The sequence below is a fragment of the Cotesia glomerata genome, linkage group LG3 (genome assembly GCF_020080835.1).
Source record: "Cotesia glomerata isolate CgM1 linkage group LG3, MPM_Cglom_v2.3, whole genome shotgun sequence".
Classification (NCBI taxonomy): Eukaryota; Metazoa; Arthropoda; class Insecta; order Hymenoptera; family Braconidae; genus Cotesia; species Cotesia glomerata.
In genome coordinates this window covers 28387219-28409732 of record NC_058160.1, presented here as the reverse complement: position 1 = coordinate 28409732, position 22514 = coordinate 28387219, and the positions used below count along the sequence as shown (strand labels likewise).

The following is a 22514-nucleotide window of genomic DNA, read 5'->3' as shown; positions in this document are numbered from 1 at the left end:
AGTATATTTTACATTATATAACAAAATTATGTACATCTATTTATTTTTATCAATTATCAAACTGACTTGCATGTTTTAATTTATAAAATTTTTTTTGCGTATTTATACACGGAAAAAAACAAGATGACACTAGATATCATCTCAGATTATACTGAGTATAATCCAGATATCAAACAGTATAATTTGGATTTTTTTATCTGTGATGAAAAAAAATTTCAGATAGTAGCTAAAAAAAATAATTTTTATTTTTTATTTTAAATTAAATTGTTAAAAATTTATTAAAAAAATTTCCAATTGTGCTTGCTAAAAAAAAAAATTAAAAAATTATAAAAATTCTGTAAAAGTTTATAAAAAATCAATTTTGAAACTTTAGAGTATAAAAATTTAATTTTAAAAGTAAAATTTTTCAAATTTTTATAACAAAACTTTTATTATTACATTGTAATTTTTAATTGCTTTTTTTATAAAGAGCTCAAAAAATAAAAATTAAAAAATTTAAGTTTTTTTTAGCTACTATCTGAAATTTTTTTTCACCACATTTTTTTTATCACAGATAAAAAAATCCAGATTATATACTGTGTAATATCTGGATTATACTCTGTATAATCTGGGGTGATATCCAGTTTCATCTTCTTTTTTCTGTGTAATACTACAAAAAATTTTTTTATGACAAATATATCTCAAAAAATTTTCATCAATTTTTTTTTTCAATTGAAAATATAGAAAAAAATTTTTTTTTTAATTTAATTATTTAAAATCTGTAAAATTAATTAATTTTTTTATAACGAGATATATTTGTCATAAATAAAAATTTTTTCGACAGTTATAAGCTGATAAAAATGAAATAAATTTTATAAAATTAAAAAAAAATTGAGACATTTGTATAAGGCTATTTTTTGTTTAAAATTGTGATGCGTTTAATTTATATAGCCCGCTTGTTTCTTCCAACTAGTCTTAATAGTTAACTATTGAATATTATAAATTATAATAATAAACAACGGAGTATGGTTTTAATTATTTGGTAAAAATAATTGTTGCTTGTAAAGTTAATTGATTGTACACTTGAAAGAAGAAATTAATGTCAAGCACGTCATTACTAACGTCATGATTAATTAAAAAGTCAAGTTTTTATACCTTACAGTCTCAATAATAATTATAATATAATACATAATACATAAATATTTAATAAAATAAGACTAGATGTTTTAAAGAATAAATAAGTACACGTTGTTTAGTTTATTTGGTAAATGTAAAGTGACAAATCACCTATTTAATATTAAATAAAAATAATAATGACTCACTAGCTTTCATCCGTGATAAATATATTGGGCGTGTTTTTAGCTATTAAAATATTTAAAATTTAAAATATATACCATCGATTGACTTTTATTATAAATGTGTAAATAAGTCAAATAAATATCTGGAAAAATAAATAATAATAATTAAATGAATCAGCAATAATTTATTGTTAGTCTTGTATTGAAGATTCGACACCGAGATACAGAACAATATATTATTGTATATTATTATTGTCAGGACAAATAGCACTTTTACTTACAATTAGTCAACTATGCACACTGGAAATTGACGAGAAATAATAATAATAATTATAATGATAATGATAATATTTAATAAATGTAGGAATAGCTTGGAAAATGATATAGGATGTTTAGCACATTTTTGATTACTATATAAGCGAGTTGCAATGTTATTTATTTTAAATAATATTCAATAAAATTTATTATTTATAAATATTAATAATTGTACTGAGATTACTTAGCGATTAAAACAAAATTTATGTAAAACGTTATTATAAAATATTATTATAATTATAACTTGTAACGTGTAACTTATAGCCAGTTGCGTTAGAGGCACAAGGTTTTTGCCACGACTTTGTGAATCGAGGTCATACCCGCAGGACTCTATGACGTCAGGTCTTGAATCAGATCGAAGAATTGCTTCTATGTTAAAAACTTGCATCTAAGTCGTTACATTCCAAGTTACAAAAATAACTCATCATCCTGCTTAGTTTAAATTTTTTAAATTAAATAGTTAAAAATTAATAAAAAAAATTTCCAATTGTGCTTGCTGAAAAAATATTTAAAAATTATAAAAACTCAGTAAAAGTTTATAAAAACTCAATTTAGAAACTTAAATTTTTTAGAGTTTATAAAAATTTAATTTTCAAAATTTTAAATTTTTCAAATTTTTAAAAACAAGCTCTTGTTACTATATTGTAATTTTTTAATTGCTTTTTCCATAACTAGCTCAAAAAATAAAAATTTAAGTTTGAAATTTTTTAAAGTTAATAAAAACTCAATTTTCAAACTTAAATTTTTTACTTTATAAAAATTTAATTTTCAGTTTTAAATTTTTAGAAAAAAGCTCTTATTACTACATTGTAATTTTTTAATTGCTTTTTCCATAAAGAGCTCAAAAAAAAAAATATTTAAGTTTGAAATTTTTTAGAGTTTATAAAAACTAAATTAAAAAAATTTTTCAAATTTTTAGAAAAAAGCTTGTATTACTACATTGTAATTTTTTTAATTGCTTTTTCCACAAGGAGCTCAAAAAATAAAAAAAAAATTTAAGTTTGAAATTTTTTAGTTAATAAAAACTTAATTTCCAAACTTAAATTTTTTAGTATATTAAAATTTAATTTTCAAAGTTTTAAATTTTTAGAAAAAAAGCTCTTATTGCTGCATTGTAATTTTTGAATTGCTTTTTCCATAAAGAGTTGAAAAAAAAAATTTTAAATTTAAGTTTGAAATTTTTTAGAGTTTATAAAAACTCAATTTTCAAACTTAAATTTTTCAGTTAAAAAAAAATAAATTTTAAAAGTTAAAACTTTTTATTTAAAGCTCTTATTACTACATTGTAATTTTTTAATTGCTTTTTTCCATAGAGAGCTGAAAAAAAAATTTAATTACCGAAACAATAAATCATCGATATAAATTTCCACATCAGCTATTTTACCAGAATAGACACACGTAAAAGTAATTAGCAGAGCAAAAAAAGTAAAAGAAAAAAAATAAAACTCGCCAATTATCCTCCAGTATTTGAATTAAGGTAAACATGATTCTGGAGGAGCCTCTTGAGGTATTATTGATAAAGGTAAAAAAGTGCCTTTTAAAAGATAGTTTTTCAAGAGCCATCAAATGATTTGGCTTTTGTTACCGTCCTATACGATATTCAACTTTATTTCTTCTTTTGAGTTTTTTTTATCCATTATTATATACGTAACTGTACTCCTTTCTCAGTACAACGTGAAAGTGCCACAGATACATGCATTCATGTACAGAAAATCATTTTAGAGGAAGCGAAGGGGTTGAACGGGGAGATAGTATAGATGAAGGATGGAAAAGGAAGGTGGAAAATAAAATAGTGAATGGAATAGAAGTATAAGGTGGAAGGAATAGTGTCTCTCATCCGGGAGAGTGAGCTTGCGAGGGGTTTGAGGTTTGAGGGCACGTAACGGGAGCTTGCGACCCGCCACCCAATAGTAGGTCAACGGCGGGCCTTGCCGTGCTATGCGCTTTGCGTCATTCTACGTGCGTGCATTACACGGGATAGGATCTGGAAGGATGAAAGAGCAAGAGGAGGGAGAGGAAGAAACTCCTGGGGTGAAATTTATACATATATATTTTTATATAATACGTATTTATATCTATATGATGAGAGGGCGACACTGCGGCTTTGGTAGCAACGGCAAGCAACCCTTCTTATTCATGTCTTCTATCTTGCATCTTCTTTCTGAACTCTCACATCACGTTCCTCCTGATCCTGATCCTTCTCCTCGTTTATCACTCTTTTTTCATCCGACTGAAAGTTACTGCAAGCTCACGAGACCGAGATGCGCTATAAAAATTTTTTCATCCCTCAGCAATAATGTCAAAGCTTCAAACGCTGTAAACGACACGTCAAGTTGTGTTTCAAAGCTAAAAGAAACACAAGTACTGTGGTACATATAAATATACTACAAGGGGTAACGAGTAGCCTTCACTTTACTTTTATTTTGTTTTAGATAAAAAGATTCGCTAAAAAATTTAATTGTTTCGCTGCTTTTTCCCTCAGCTTTGTACTGGGAAAATAGTTGATTCATTTAAGATAGACGGTTTTAAAACAACGACTTAGATAGATGGGTTGCGGATAAACAAATCGCTCCGAGTTTACTTTTTTGTAGAGCAACGTTTTTTCGATCTATTGATCATTTATTTTGCTGGTTTTAATCAACCAGCTGGAGTTGAAATAAGATTTTTATTTTATTGAGGAAATATCGAGATTTTTTTGATTGATTTTAAATTAAGTCTTTGAAATTATCTATTTGATTAAAAATACATTTTTTTTTAGAAGAAAATTTTATTACAATAAAAATAATTTATTTAAATACAAATTAAAATTTTAACAAAAAAAATCGTTTTTAAGTTTTTGATTAAGAAACAAAAACATTTTTATATTTAAACTAAATTTTTTCTTTTTTAAAAAAAATTTTATTGAAGAATTTATTGAAAGTAGATAGATAAATAAGTATTTTATTTGTATCACAAAAATTATGTGTTTTACAAAGAATATAATTTTAAATATATTAAATATTTAAAGCTATGTGTTTATAAAACTACAGTAGTTTTTTAAACTTTTAATTTCTATAAGATAATATAAATGAATATGGTCATACACATATACTTCATACATATTATTAAAAGTAATTGATTTAATTTCAAATTAAAAATTTCAACAGAAAAAAAAATCATTTTTAAGAGTTTTTAAGTTTTTAATTAAGGAGCAAAAACATTTTTATATTTAACCCAAATTTTTTCTTTTTTTAAATTTCTTAAAGAAAATTTTATTGAAGAATTTATTAAAAATAATTGATTTGGTTCCAAATTAAAAATTTTAACAAAAAAAAATCATTTTAAAGAATTTTTTAGTTTTTAATTAAAGAGCAAAATCATTTTTATTTTTAAAATTAAATTTTTTCTAAAAATTTCTTAATTCAAAAATGTATTCAAATTAACCCTTGAATTTATCAAATTCTAAATAAAAAATATCAAAATTTGTTTTTATTACAAACTAATTAAAAAACCATTGAATTGAATAAAAATAATTTCAATAAATTATTAAAAATATACAATCCTGCGTCAAAAAAATTTTTTTCTTCCCACAATTACCATCATCACTTCTCCATATTAACTTCCAAAAGCTCCAATATTTTATCCAAATAACCCAAAACCTTCCAAAAATACTTCCCGACTATTATTTACAAAAGTAATAACCCGAATATTTTTTATTACTAACAAACCCTATGAAAAACTTTTTAATGTTTTACGAGTAAAAATAGGTGGAGCCACCCGACAGCCGAAACAAAAATTTATTAGCACTGCTCCATAAATCCTCAAAATATCACCAATAGTAAAATTTCCTAGCTGATATAAATATCAATCAGTAATAATGATAACAAAAAGCCCGAAAGTTTCCACCCAGGCGAGCGCATTTAAGATAAAACACTCTAGTTGACGGTAAAAAGGTGGCGCATGGTCACAGAATTGCATTTACCTCGAGTCCGAGGTTGCAATGCGGCTCGCCGAAGGTCGCACCGGATATATAAATATAAATATGAAGAAGTTCGCCGCCGCGGAATAGAAGCGAGACGGACGGTAATGGCTCGAGGACGAGAACGAGTATGAGTAAAAAAAATTAGCATGAGGAAACTTTAACATCCATCCACATACTGAAAATTTTCCGAGTAAAATACATACATAAATTTCTATATAAGCCATGGAGAAAGCAACTCTACCACCACGGTGGAATCTCGAAGCTTGCAAGCTCGTGTAGAGTACGGACGAGTGTGCCAGCACTCGCGAATCAAGTAAAGAGGGGTTGGACCGTGCGCGACGACCACGGCTTCTCTCTCGAAGCACACCACGGGAAGGGATCAGCAGGGTGGTGGTACCGGCTGGCTATTGATTTCAAGGGCTTCCTTAACTCCCTCCTTCCAGCAGCTTTACCGCTGATTCCAGGTCGCCTACAAAAGCTCGCGGAACCCGCGTCTATTTCATTATTTTCCTTCCCCTATTCCGTTCTTCCGCCCCCGCATTACCGCTCATTACCACCCTCCTTATCTCCAATTATCTATGCGCCGTTTTTTTTTTTTTTTTTTTTTTTTTTCCAATTAACAACTATTGATTCGCTATTTCAGACTCTAAATTCAAATGATTAAAGAAAAATGATTTATTTAAATAGTAACAATTGTTTTCCCGGGTCGAGTTTCGGCATCGATACTCCGAATTTAAGCGTGTGAGTTTTATATTATTTACATACAATACCTACACCCACACTTTGGCACACATAGACGGGATTGGTCCGGCTAGGGGTTGCGCGTACGGACTTGCACCCTTAGAATAAACCCAACATGCGTGTACACGAGGCACAGCACTGCGCGAATCGCTGTCGCTGCTCCATATATTTATCCCCGTAGATGGTTATATCTATATATCGAGTCTGGTGGTCGTACCGTCGCTCTACTCGCGCTTTACGTCCAAACCAAAGTTGAGTCGAGTCGAGTTGAGAGGATACCGTCGAGTTGGGGCGTCGTCTCCTGCCGTCGCCACCGTCGAGCCGGACGTCAACTAGACAGGGAGAGTGCCCAACGTTGTTCGACGGACCACCGCCTTTCCCGTCCACTTTACTATTGCTATTTTGTATTTCGTGTGTGCTTTCACCCCACGTCCCACTCCGTTTGATTATTTATTTAAATAATAATAATAATAATTTATATTATTGTTATTACTGTTATTAGTTTAAATAATAATAATAACAAATCAGTCGTCTTGAGCGCGGTGGTATTTTTATTTCTATTTTTCTCCTAACCTGCTTCTGTAAATCCATCGGGGCCGCAGTGAGATTTAAGCGGGGGTGTGTGATTTTTTTTAATCGTCAGTTTATGGAGGAATAATTTTAATTTTTATATTTTTTTTAAATTGTTTGTTGGGTAAATTGGTAATTAATAAATCTCCTAATGTATATTTATACTTCTGGTTTGTTAGCTGAAGAAATAAAAGCTCGCGAAGATGTACGATGTCGTGTGTAAGAAAAAGCGGTGATTGGAGTGACAATTTAAATTTTATAGAAGAAAAAAAACTTGTAAAGAAAAGTGATTTTAAATTATTAATATGGGGAAAATTTATAAAAAATTTAACGAGAAGAGCTGCGATGATAACAACAGTCTATCATTCAAAAGTTGTCACTGGCAACGTCAGTTATCTATTACAACCGCAACAACTACTACCACTCATTACAACTGCTGATGATCGCAGCGTTGTTGTTGTTATTATTGTCATTATTAATATTATTATTACTACTGGTATAACAATAATAATAACCGGAGCTCTGATACTCGCCAGAGTTTTAGCTGTAACTGTACTTGTAATCAGTAGTGTCTTGACAGCCGTCGGTGGTGTTTCAATAAATACTGTCAACTACATCACTGCTAACCGCCAGGTTAAAACACCCAGTTTAAACGCGGCCTCAATTCCACGGTAATGCCAGCCCGGAAAAATCAACTCAACTGGGTAGGTACTTGCTTATGACTATTATACCTTTTTTTTTTTAATTTTAGCGCAATAAAAAAAAAAATTATTGAACGCACCATGAATTCAAATGCGTGCGATAAATGCTAAATTATTATTATCGGTTATTTTTTATCGAGACAAGGTCGTGACGCACAAGATCCGAATTGGATCCAGAGGGCGAGTTGGGTGTTGCTCTATTGGTTATAAATTATGTTATTTAAATATTCAATTTTGTTTTTTTTTTTTTTAATTACATTGTCCTGTAATTATTAATCGTTAGCGCTGTTTTTGGTTGTGCAAGTGTGTTTGCTCGGGAAAGTTATTGCGGGTAATATTGACGGGGTTGTTAGTGAATTGCAAGGCATTATGTTATATGGCTTGCACAACAACACACTGTGTTACTTTGTCTTAAAATATAAGAATCGTGTGTTCGATTTGCAGACTCAAACGAAACGACCTCGTGAAATCACGGATACAAGTGTTACGAGTTCACTAAACCAATCGATACCTTTCTATAGACGAACGTCGGCAGTTTAAATTACTCTACATGTTTTTTGTTACATTTTTTTTTATATAAATATATAAATAGATAAATATTACGATATTTAAATGGGTAGTTTTTAGTTTAATGAGGACACGCCTAAAACTTTTATTCGCTCTTAGTTAATCAATTTATTAATTATTATTATTATCGATATTAAAACATTGTATGTGAAATTTAATTCTCTCAATTTGTTTTAAATTTAATAAAATATCCAATTCTTTTTATTAATTTTAATTGGTATTGTTTTCGTTTAAAATTTTTTAAAGGATTATTTTAACAATAAAAATACAGTAAATTTTTAAAAATATCAAAATTTATAAATAAAAATCAATCAAAATTTTCTTTCCCATATAAATATACATGACATATATTTTTAATTCATAAAAAAAAATTTATTGTTCATATACAAAATATTTAAAATTCAGATATTGTTAAAATATTTATTTTATTCAAAGTACTTTTTTTCCATTTTTATTTTTTAAACATACATAAAAAAAAGTATAATTTTTCTTGTTAAATTATCATTTATTATTATTTATTATCAAGGCTTTTTGTACTTTTTTATAAGTACAAATTTAATAGATCTTGGAAGAGTAATAAATAAAATAGTCATTTATTATTTTTTAATAGTGCATTAGAGAAGTTGGAAAAATTTATTTGAAAATTTGTTCATATGTGTTCAAAATTTTTTTATATATCTTAAATATATATCGACGTTCTAATTAGCAAATTGTCTAACTCTATTTTATAAAATCTTTCATTTATACGAAAAAATAATTAGTTAAAAATTTATTATTATTTTAAAAAATAATTTAACATTTAATAGAGGTATAATATTTTGGTTTGGATCATTTAAATAATTTATAATTTAACTATTGCTACATAAAAATATTGAAAATATATATTATATATTTAAGATCTATAAAAAAATTTTGAACACATATGAACAAATTCCCAAATAAATTTTTTCAACTTCTCTAATACACTATAATCTTCTCAGCATGAAAAAAATAATAAATGACTATTTTATTTATTACTCTTCTCAGATCTATTAAATTTGTACTTATAAGAAAGTACAAAAAGCCTTAATAATAAATAATAATAAATGATTGAAGATGAAAATGTAATTTAAGGACTTATCGTGGATAACATGAGATATAACTTGTATCATTACAAGAAGTGAACTCCCCATATATAAATTCTGTGAGAATAGACAAACTATTGGCAATAGTATATATCATTAAAAGGAGATGTATATACGAATAGATCTATATAAATGTATAAATGTATATGTAGTAGGTACAGAACAGGAAGAGGTTCGAATAAGGGAGCGAGAAATAGAAAGCGATTAAGTTGTCCTGCGACAAAACTGGTGGCTTGGGAGTTTCACCAGTGAAGTTTGCGAGCAGAGAGCAGATATACTGTTTCACGTCCCATATAAACCTATATCCACCGTAAAGTGTATCACATACCTATATATAAGCTATGTAGATCTATATACATACATAAAGCTTTATACAGTGGATTTGAGTGAGATATATAGAGTAGCGAGCATTGGTGATGTCCGATTGCCCATCGTGCGCGTCAGAGTTTGATTGACCTCGGGTGACTGCGGACACCCATCTGTCGTTCTATTTTAATTCCAACATCACCAATTATCGGTTTAAATAAATATCTTAACCCACACGCTTACTCTTATGACCTACTGTGACATTTTAATAAATACACGGAGAAAAATTAATTATACTACCTACTATACAAAAATAGTAACTCCTACTATCTAAAATGGTAATAAATTAAATTAGTAACAAAATAATAGGTGGTATCATTGACAATTGTAATAGTAACTATTAATAATGGTAACGATTACTATTGAAAATAATAATTGTAATTATTATAAATTATAACTGTTACAATCAAAGATGGTATAAGTATATATTTGGTTATAGCTTCACGTAATAATTACCGTAACTCCTATTCTTTCCCGCTTCACAGCATTATTTATATTTGTAAAAATGCTTGACGTAAGATGGACGGTGTGGCTTAATGTATATAGAACTAGCGAAAGGAAATTTAGTATAGACCGGATAGCTCAAATGGTAGAGTAGCCGACATGTCTTCGGAAGGCTCTGGGTTCGAATCCCAGTCCGAGCTATCTAATAATTTTTTCTCGCATATTCTATAAACTCACATTAAGATGATCCTCTCCACATTCCTTTCTCAATCCTTTCCTACCAATATCCTGTTACGTGAATGTGGAAAGCTTCACGTAATAATTACCGTAACTCCTATTCTTTCCCGCTTCACAGCATTATTTATATTTGTATAAATATTATTATATTCTTACTACCGAGACCATACTCGGACGAAGTAAAAATTATAAGTAATAATTTGTAATTATATATTTCAAATATATTTTTTTTATATTTTTAGCTATGTATTTTAAGATATATCTAAAATATATATGAAAATCGGCCAAAATTTAGTTATTTAAAATATATTTACTATACATATTTTTTTATATATTTATATATTTTGTATAGATTTTTAATATATTTTTTATATATTTCGAATTATATTTTTTTTTTCATGGGAGAGAAAATAGCAAAAATACAAAAATTTATAAGCTTAAAACAAGTAAAATAATATCTTAATTCAAGAGTCGCGCCATACTTGGAACAAGTCGGTCATATTTTGAACCAATGTTACCGTCTATCTAAGAGAAAGAAATTCTTGGGCAAAGTTATAAATATCTTATTTGAAAACAACCAAATTCCTTGATTCAAAAATCAATTTCTTTAGTTAAAAGAATTGAACTACTTAAAACAAGAATGAAATTTTGAAGAAAAAATTTTTCTTTAATAATCAAGTCATTTTTTTATTTTGCGGTCTTTAATTTTTTTTCTATAGATTTTTTGGGAAAATGTGCAACGAGAAAAAAAAATAATTTGAGTTAAAGTTGGGGCTGAGGAGAAAATAAAAGATGGGGAGAGTAAATACTATATAATAAAAGTAATGTATATAAATATATTGTAGTATAGTAAAATGAAAATGATTGGGAAGATGACAAAGGCGAGGGTGAGTTTCTATTTCTATTTAATATTTCTATTGAAGAAAGAACGAATAGAACGATTTATTTAGGATGAATGAGGTATAGCGTATATAACTAAGAGTAGAGGGAATAATTGATTTTCAAAGTGCACGAAGGTGTGCTGCTGGCTTGCAATAACCTGTGCTGTGCTGGATTTTATATTTATCAGTGGTTTATAGGAGTAGTGCATCGTGATCGTGTCAGGAGTATAATATAGCTGGTGGCGATGGCTGTTTGTTAAAGTATAATACATGGAAGGGGGACAAGGGTCACTTGATGAACTTTAATGTAAGAATTGGGATGATGTGAATATGATCCTCATCCTAATGAAAGTTAACTTTCCTCGGGTTTCCGGTAATGAGATACCCCGAGCATTGCAGAGACCTTAAAATCAACATTTCCTAACGACCGGAAGGCTACCCGAGTAGATCGTATCTAAATGGTATTGTACGTTTCAGTAGTACATCTGTAATTACATCAAACGGAATTTAATCCACTGTAGGTGGTTGCTTTTTTTTTATTCCTTTTTGTTCTTTTGGTAGGGAATTTCTTTTAGAGAATTTTTTGCTGAGGGTAGATGAGAATTCAATGGAATTTTGGTAAAATTGTTAATTGCTATTTTTATTTTGTAATTTCGTGAGGAAAAAAAATTTTATTGGTATCGGACATCTGACAATTTTTTTTTTTTCAATCGATAAATTATTATAAAGAAAATTTATCATGTTGAAAGTTTTAAAAAATGTTAATGCTATTTTTTGAAAATAATTTTTTTAATTTAAATATTTAAAAAATTGTCAGATTTCTGCAAATATCAACAGTGTAAAATTTTTTACACTTATAAAAAAATTTAATAAATTTTTATTGATTATTGAATCATTTATTAAAAGCGATTTATTAACATTTAATGAATATTGGTTAATAGTTAAAAAATTTTAATTAGTAGTTTAAATTTATTTCAATCGATAAATTATGATACAGAAAATTTATTTTATTTATAATGTTGAAAGTTTCAAAAAATGTTAATGTTATTTTTTGAAAATAATTTTTTAGTTTAAATATTTAAAAAATTGCCAGATTTCTTCTAATTTTAATAATTTAAAATTTTTTACACATAAAAAAATTTAATAAGATTTATTTACTGTTAATAAATTATTTTTAATATCAGATTATTTAATAAATTTTTATAAATTATTGAATCATTTATTGAAAAGCGATTTATTAACATTTAATGAATATTGGTTAAAAGTTAAAAATTTTTAATTAGCAGTTTAAATTTATAATTAATAAATATGTTTTAAGTGTTAATAAACATTAATTTAGACTATTTAATAAAAAGTAAGTGTCTAAATTCTATTTTGACCTTTTTTATAACTCCATATAATTTAAATAGATACTAAAATTCTATTTAATAAAATAAATTAATAAATTTTCTATAAATTCATTCAGTTTTAAAGATGTTCATTAAATGTCAAATATTTTTTAATTATCAATAAAAATTAGTTATTTATTATTAACTATTAATTAAAAAATTTTTTTAACAATGTTGGAAAATTTATTATTTATCACTGTAATTTTTTACCCAAAACTTAAAAACAAACTAAAAAATTTTTTTAATTTAGCTTCTAAACTAAAACAAAAAAAAACTAGCATTATCTCTGAAAGCAATAAAACTTGGCAACAATTTCATATCACCGTTTCAGCCGTGATAAACTATCCAGCTTAATATAAATGCAAACTAGTTACTGAAACAAAATATTTAAACATAAGCTGCTGCTCATATATTATATAAAGTCAGATATTAATTAACACTTAGCTATCATACTCGTATATAGACGACCCACACCCCGTCAGACTTAAAATTCGCGCTAAGCTCTTTCTCTCTATAATAATAATAATAATAATAATAATAATAATAATAATAATAATAATATAATAATATAATAACTAATAACACATTTAACAGCTTACTGTTTAACAGTTTGCCGTCTAGTCTAGTCTCTAGTCGAGTAATATAAGTACGAGTAAAGCAGAACATAGAACATATAATAGAGGTCTGTTTCGGCAGCGGATAGGAGCAGTGAAACCGCATGATTGCACTGCACCAACCACTGCACCTATATAATAAGCGAATGGAAGATTCTTATACATGCGAGAAAGGTCACCCGAAATAATTTAGCAACGCCCTCTATTAATGCAATCTAATGTTATGTCTGTGTAGCGTAAAATTTCCGTGTACAAGTTGTAGTTGTAAATGTAGTTGTAGTTGTAGTTGTAGTTGTAGTTGTACCTTTCTCTGTAGCAACCCCTCTGTAGGGGTCTAGTTTATAGACCCGTGCGCTCGGAATTAGTATGCAGAGTTTGGTAGCTCGTTTAGGGGTCAACTGATGTAATATAACGCAATTACCTGCTCATATATACACACATACAACTGTTTAGTTATCGAATATAACCTCGATGTTTGTGAGTTGAGATTGTTATTCGAGTTGAGAATATATAATAGTAATAAAGCCACATCTAAAACATCTTAGATAAGCTTCTGCGTCACGGGTTCTATCGCCTATCACATTTATGTCCGCTCCCAGATCTAATATCTGGCCTCCGTCGAATAGAATCTTCTTTAGAGTCTCTACTTGTTATTATATCGTAGTATCTGCTGTTTCCCCATCCTCAGCTCTTTTGATGTTATGTTAACGCTATCGTATTATATTGTACTGAATTTCAATTCTCTTCGGTTCTTGCTGTTGACAGGGCAACAGAGCATGCTCTCTCTACCTAACATGTATTTCACTATTTTTTTTCCTATGCAAATCAACGATTAGCTTTTGTCAAGTCGATAATTATTTTCGGTTTTTTGTTTGTCCACGGAAATAAAAATATAATTAATATTTTAATTTAAAATTGAATTTATAACAATACTAGCAACCTCACTATGTAACTGCCATGACTTGTGAACTATAAATAAATAAAATTTTGCTTTGTTAAATAATGAATTTTGTTAAATTGCACTGTACTTTTTTAACTATTGATGTTTTTAAAGATATAAGCTCATCCCGATGTTACACTTATCAAGAGCTTTCATTTGAGTACCCACATGCATTTTTGATATATTTTTCATACATACATATATGTAATATATATAAATATATAAAATATATGAAAAATTGATGTGGGTACTCAAATGAAAGGTCTCGATGAGTGTAATGTCGAGATGAGCTCGCATCTTTAAAAAGATCATTAGTTGACAAGATACAATGTCATTTCCTAATTATTGACGTTTTTGAAAATATAAGCTTATCCCGATTTTACACTTATCAAGAGCTTTTATTTGAGTACCCAAATGCATTGTTAGTATATTTTTCATATATACATATATATATCTATAATATATATAAATATATAAAATATATGAAAAATTGATGTGGGTACTCAAATGAAAGGTCTCGATGAGTGTAATATCGGGATGAGCTTATATCTTAAAACATTTCAAAAGTTCACAAGATACAAGGTAATTTCTTAATTATTGACATTTTTAAAAATATAAGCTTATCCCGATGTTACACTCATCAAGAGCTTTAATTTGAGTACCCACATGCATTTTGGATATATTTTTCATATATACATATATGTAATATATATAAATATATGAAAAATTGATGTGGGTACTCAAATGAAAGGTCTTGGTGAGTTTAACATTGGAATGGGCTTATATCTTTAAAAATTTCAATAGTTTATGAGATACAAGGTCATTTATTCTCTTAATAATATAGATTATTTCGAACTATAATTTTTTTAAAAACAGCCACGTTTCAGTATTAAATCTAATTTTTATATTTTTCTTCTTTTTCCGCGTGGGTTATCCCAATTAGATCCTACTTCTCAATTTAGAAAACAAATACCCTAAAAAAAGGTTTATTTGAACTAAAATAAACGATGAGAAAGATCATAAATATTTTCTTCAATTGAAAAATTATTTTCTTTTCTTAAAAATTGATTTTCGTGTCCGTCGATGTTATATTTATTTTATGTTGAAAAAAAACCTTTCAGATCTTATTATTACAATTGAGAATCCGAACCTGACAAACTCAAGAATTTTATCTTTATTTTACGTTGGTTTATTCCTCTAAAATTTTATTTTTATTTTAATTGAAGTTTCCAAATTGAGTTATAATTGAGACTTACTTATCAAAGACACTAAACCACGATAAATAAATTTTTACATTTAATAAAAATAAAGTTAATTCAAAATGTAAAAATTCTTAAACCAAGAAAAATTTATCAGTTTAAGAATTCTTCTACTCAAATAAGCACGATAAAGTTTTTAAGAATTATTTTTTTGATTTAATTTTTTTTCCGTGCAAAAATAAAAAATTCAAAAAAAGTATAGAGTACTCAGACAATCTGTAAATAATTGATTTTTGAATTATGATAAACCCGAGAGTGATATGAGCAAAGCTTGGGGAATTAATCCACACCATTACTTTACATTGGGTTTCACTAGCGCATCACTCCTCATACATCCTCTTATCTAGGGTTACATGTGTACACCAAGTATCTTTAACTCAATACCTGCTACATGAACCCTGATGTATTTTATATAAGATAGACATAGACATATAAATAGACATAGATATATAGGTGTATACAGGAGGATGTATGTGTATAGCTAAAGGAAGAAGAGACATGCTGGCATATATATTTATGAGTAAAGAGACTTGCTCGCTCAAGTGTGCCGCTGTTGTCACTCTTGAACGTCATCCATCAATAAAGTATCCCGTCGCTCCTATGTACGTACGTATATATTCCATATATATGTGTATGTATGTTATGTATGGATATCGTAAGATAAAATCACTTCTACTCAAGATGTCTATTAGCATAATGTATCAAAATTGCTCTTTATATTGATAATATTTTTTTAGAGCCATCGACAAAATCGTTTATGAAAGACGACGTTGATTATTATTGAAACTCATTCTGGAAGTAACGTCGAATTTTTTTTGTTGGGATAGTTCGATATATTACACTGATAGAAGGATTTATTTGTATTAAAAAAATATTTGTTAATAGTTAACAAATCATTTATTAGAGACCATTTTTTAGTATCAAACAAATATTTCTTAGTATTTAAAATGATTTGTTTGTATTTAATAAATCAGATATTCATTTATTAAATATTAATAAATCTTTTTAAATACTAAGAAATATTTGTTAAGGACTAAAAAGTGGTCTCTAATAAATGATTTGTTAAATATTAACAAATATTTTTAACTATAAACAAATCCTTCTATCAGTGTACTGAAAATTAAATTCATTTTACTATTTTTTAGATTTATTTTGATGAATAATTAGTATAAAAAATTTTTTTGAGTGAAAATTTGAATAAAAATTATTAATGCAATTTTTTAAAATATTTTTTACGCTGATAAAAATTAAAAATTCAAGAAAAAACTCAGCAGGAGTTTTATATTTAATATAAGAAAATAATATTTCTTTTTTATTAAACTATTATTGTTATTATAAATTAGAAATAACAACATCCATTAGTAAATAAAATTTGATATTATTTAAGTGAAAGCTTAATAATAAAATTCATTATAATCATACTTTCAATTTAGTATAACGTATATAAACATATTCATAAATTATTTATGCATGAAAAAATATACGAAAAAGTCTGACTACAGATAGAGTAATTTGTAACGCGAGGAGACTCGGTGAATAGAAGAGCTAGAAAAATTCTGTATGTGCATGTTTAATTTTGAAAAAACTAAAAACAAGTAATAACTGAAAATAATAAAACTATCCACGTAAAAATTCACCCAGTGAGTTTTGTTAATCGTGTATATACTATTTCAACAGGATAAAAAACAAGCACGAACAAAAAACAGCGTAGTTTAATCGTCGGGCAATTAAACGGCACAGCAGTTCCGTGTCAATTACCGTGAAATTGAGCGCACCCTGCAAGGTCGTGCCCTCCTTCTCTGCTATTTTTTGCGGCTATTATCCAATCATTCTTCATCCATCAACACCCGACAAAATTACGAATAAATAAGTCATGAAGTTATAAAAATCATTATTGCATTTAATGTCTACCGTACATTCCATAAATCCTTCTTAGGCACACAACTTTTCGTCCTTTTTTGACTACTGAGAAAAAAAATTTTTTTTTTATTCAAAAATTTGTTAAAATCAGCAATTTAGTATAGTACTTTTTTAACTATTGACGTTTTTAAAAATATAAGCTCATGCCGATGTTACACTCATCAAGAGCTTTCATTTCAGTACCTACATGCATTTTTGATATATTTTTCATACATACATATGTGTAATATATATAAAAATATGAAATATATGAAAAATCAATGTGGGTACTCAAATGAAAGGTCTCGATGAGTGTAATGTCGGGATGAGCTTATATATTATAAAATTTCAAAAGTTCACAAGATACAAAGTCATTTCTTAATTATTGACATTTTGAAAGATATAAGCTCATCCTAATGTTACACTCATCAAGAGCTTTTATTTGAGTACCCACATGCATTTTAATATATTTTTCATATATACATATATGTAATATATATAAATATATGAAAAATTGATGTGGGTACTTAAATGAAAGGTCTTGATGAGTGTAACATCAAAATGAGCTTATATCTTTAAAAATGTCAATAGTTCACGAGATATAAGGTTATTTCTTAATTATGTATCTAGAGATAGAGCATTTTCGAATGCAGCCTAAATACTTATCATCATAAATTGACTATTGGTCAGAATGATATGAAACCATGAAAAGGCACAACTACAGGTCAATATCTTTCTAAAGATACCAAATTTAATTATAAAACCCATTTTTTTTTCATATAAATATACTGGCCACAAAATTTTGCTTATTATTTTAGACAAGAAAGAATTTTTTAGACAAAAAACACATTGTTTAAAATTTAAAAAAATATATTTTTGTGTTAATAAAATAAATTCTTGAGAACAAGAATTTTTTATTTCAATATATTTTATATTTTTCCCATTGCAATAGTGGTGATGATAAATTCAATTCAATTGCAACAATACTAAGTACGTGATTCTGATTAATATCGTATCATTACAAGCTATTTTTCCAAGCCGGCTGTCAGCGCGGTATTAACGAAGAGTAATTCTTCTTAGAAAGTTATTACCGAGATTTCCTGTTCTTTGTAAAATTGCCATTCTGAGTTATAATAGTTTTAAACATTCACACATTGTGCGCGCGCACAACAGACGTAGACACATTTAGTGTACACAGACTCTTTAGCTCTCTTTCGGTTGCTAGAGGCGTCGTACAAACTCTGGTTATAGTTCTGGTTCTGGTTCTTCTATACTATGTATACTCAGAGTGGAGCTTTACTACTATACAGCATGTTATCGATCTCAAAATCCCAGTCGAGATTAAACTTGAGGGAGTTTATGTATAGATAGACAGATGTATACATAATATGAGGCACGAAGTTTTCCTTTCTGGAATCCCTGCGGTCTTAACCGCGTGCCTTTCGTCTCTGTATGCCCGTCAACTGTTATCAAGTTTTCCGGTGTTATATTAAATACACATGGACACTCTATAATTGATTTCATTCCGAGAATTTAAGCTAAATCAAATTTTGTAGGACTACTGTTAATCTAGGTGTCTTCAGCTGACGTCTTCATCGTTGATATTATATTAATTTATCCGAGGGAATTTATCATGAATTATATAAGAGAACTTTGTATGTTTTATTACTTGTTTTATCAAATTAACCTTTGCACTGAAAAAAAAAAATTGATTTGAGAGAAAAATTCTTAATCTTAGAAATCAAGTTAATTTTTTTAACAGTGTATGAAAAAAACTTATTAAAAAAATAAATGAATAATACATAAAACTTTAGAAAATATATTTTCAATAGTTAACTTTTCGTTTATATCTTTTATACCTTTATAATTAAAATACATTGAAAATAGATAAAAACATTCATTTTCAACCATATATTATTTTTAATGAATTTGCATAGTCATGTTTTTAATATAAACTAGCAACGTTGCAGTCACTATGTGACTGCTGTGACTTGTGAACTATAAATAAATAAAATTTAACTTTATTAAATAATCTCTGTTGTTAAATTGCACGGTACTTTTTTAACTATTGACGTTTTTAAAGATATAAGCTCATCCTGATGTTACACTGATCAAGATCTTTCATTCAAGTACCCACATGCATTTTGATATATTTTTCATATATACATATATATAAATATATGAAATATATGAAAAATTGATGTGAGTACTTAAATGAAAAGTCTCGATGAATGTAATGTCGGGGTGAGCTTATATCTTTAAAAATGTCAATATTTCACAAGATATTTGTTAAATTGCACTGTACTTTCTTAACTATTGACGTTTTTAAAGATATGAGCTCATCCCGATGTTACACTTATCAAGAGCTTTCATTTGAGTACCCACATGCATTTTGATATATATTTTTCATATATATATATATATATATATATATATATATATATATATATATATATATATATATATATATATATATATATGAAATATATGAAAAATTGATGTGGGTAGTCAAATAAAAGGTCTCGATGAGTGTAACATCGGGATGAGCTTATATCTTTAAAAATGTCAATATTTCACAAGATATTTGTTAAATTGCACTGTACTTTCTTAACTATTGACGTTTTTAAAGATATGAGCTCATCCCGATGTTACACTTATCAAGAGCTTTCATTTGAGTACCCACATGCATTTTCATATATTTTTCATATATACATACATATAATATCTATAAATATATGAAAAATTGATGTGGGTACTCAAATAAAAGGTCTCGATGAGTGTAACATCGGGATGAGCTTATATCTTTAAAAATGTCAATAGTTCACGAGATACAAGGTCATTTTTCATTTATGTATTTAGACTTAGGTCAAGACTTTTCCAACGATACCAAATTTAACCATAAAACCCCATTTTATCATATAAATACACTGGCCACAAAATTTTGCTTATTTTCTTAATAATATAGATTATTCGAAAGAAAAAAAAACAAAACTTTGACAATAATAAAGTTATTTTTAATTCCATGCCCTTTATTGGACAGTCAAAGACTTTTTAATGTAAATTACATTAAAAATAGAGCCATATATACCATAAAACAATAAAAAACTAATCAATCTTCGTCACCGAAAACTTACAAAGTATTTACACATCACTCAAAATTTATTCACATTAATGTAATCTCATTATTATTCCATAACTTTTTCATAGAGATATTTATTACTCAACTTTTATTTCGTAAATCATATCCAATCAATGTTTTACAACTTTTACAATCACTCTAAAAATTAAAAAATAAAATTTTAATCTACCGATTGCGTATGAATATCAAAAATTTAGCCCGAAAAACTGCTATCGATAAGTGGTAAGTGATTTAGCGTTAAAATTTAACAGATAACTTTTTTTATACATCATAAATTTATCGGCTTTTCTTCCTGGTGTCAAAATCGGCCGAAAGAAGAAAAACTCCGTAGAAGCACATGAAAGATTATATATTACCATAAATCTAAATATTAAGACGATAGGGATTATTAATGAAAACCAAAGAATAATTTTTCATCCCCTTATACATATAATGTCATCTCATCCCTTTCATCCAGTTCCCTCTGGGAATGTCTTTATACTATGCAGTGTGAGGTAACCGCGGTTTCTGGATAGTGTGGCTTATATATATTCCTATCCAGCTAATGTAAGTACCGGCACCAGAAGCATCAGCATCGTATCACAGCGAGGCATATATTCCCAGTTGTTACCTATGTAACTTATGAATATGTGCTAGTAGTTTGAGTTACCTCTTCTGTGGTGCACCTGCTCGGGTGGTGGTGGCTCTTGAGCAAAAAAACATAGTCGAGATCTAGTATAGTATAAATAACAAGTATATATAAGTGTACCTAACATATACCCGATGATTTTCACCTTATGCTAACATACTTAGGGAGGTTTCATATTTTTAGATTAATGATGCGATCGCTTCAGATATTTTTATTTATTATTTACTTTTTGTTATGATAAATGGTCATGTTGCAACTGACAGTCCACTATCGTGCATGAATAGATATATATGTTGATATATATGTAGAGCACACTGACAATAAGATAGCCGGGATTATATTATCCCCTTTTACTTTATACTCTCGTGTGTCAAGTATTTTCATCGAGGATATCCTTGAATTCTTTAGTTATAAATCTTCCAATAGCTCGCTGGTATATATCGCATTACATTTTATATATGTATGGATACGTATTATACACATATATATGTACTCGTCCGAGTAAATTGTCTTGCCGGGCGCTCACTCGTGAAGTTGAATCGACGAGTAGACAATTTATAGATTTTTTTTTTATTTAAACTCCTCGAGGTATTTCTTGTATCTTTTTTATTTTGAGGTCACGGGAATAGAACTCCTAGTGGAAAGTCAAGAAAATTTATAGAATAAAAAATTATTTTAATTAAAATATTACGGCATGCTCATGATCAACTTTTAAGTTATTAATTACATATTTTTTAGTATATTATAATTTCACTGGTAAAAAGTTTATGAAAAAAGGAAATAAAAAAATACTTTTTTTATTGTGAAACTTTTACGCATTTCTGTGGTACTCATAGGAATAATAATAATTATAATAATTTTTTATATAAGATTTAATAACTCGCTGGTAATAAATTTGAATTTATAATAGAATTAATGTAAGAAAAACAACAATTATTTAAAGTTCTGGGTTTTTACTCGCTCATTATGTTATATCATTCTGGCAATAGCCTGCGGTGATAACGTGTTAGTCTGACTTTGATATTATCTTAGTCATGTTATTCATGATGTGTATGACACAACCTATTGCAATGATAATAGTGAGAAAACAATGCCATTATTGATGCTTAAATAATTGAAACTGTAATAATATTATTATATAAAAAAAATTGAGATGTAATATTAACTCAATTTAAAATATTATGTTAGATAATACAAGCTTAAATTTGTTTATTTCTTTCTTTCGAGTTTTATCAGGGTCGGATGTTTGTCCTGACCTTAGCTCTCAAAGGTCGTAACCTAAATTTTTGGGATTTTATTTTAGTAGACAAATGTTTGGAATATTTCCCAGAGAAAATTGCTTTGAGGAATAAAATTTTATAGTAATATTTTAAATTTCAGCAAAATAACAGAACATTGAAAAATTAATCGTCAAAATAAATAAATTTTTTCCAAAATTTTTTATTAGTTAGAATTTTATGAAA

General features: G+C 27.6%; 1 protein-coding gene across 1 annotated transcript in view; it reads left to right on the top strand.

Annotated features, from left to right (window-relative positions):
• Window positions 1–6545: 6545 nt before the first annotated feature.
• The window catches only part of LOC123260606 (glucose transporter type 1), a 57865-nt gene continuing 41896 nt past the window's right edge, over window positions 6546–22514 (top strand). The window contains exons 1-2 of the mRNA XM_044721800.1: window positions 6546–6912; window positions 7044–7568. The gene's annotated coding sequence lies outside the window, so the exon portion shown is untranslated. The remainder of the gene's footprint in view (window positions 6913–7043; window positions 7569–22514) is intronic.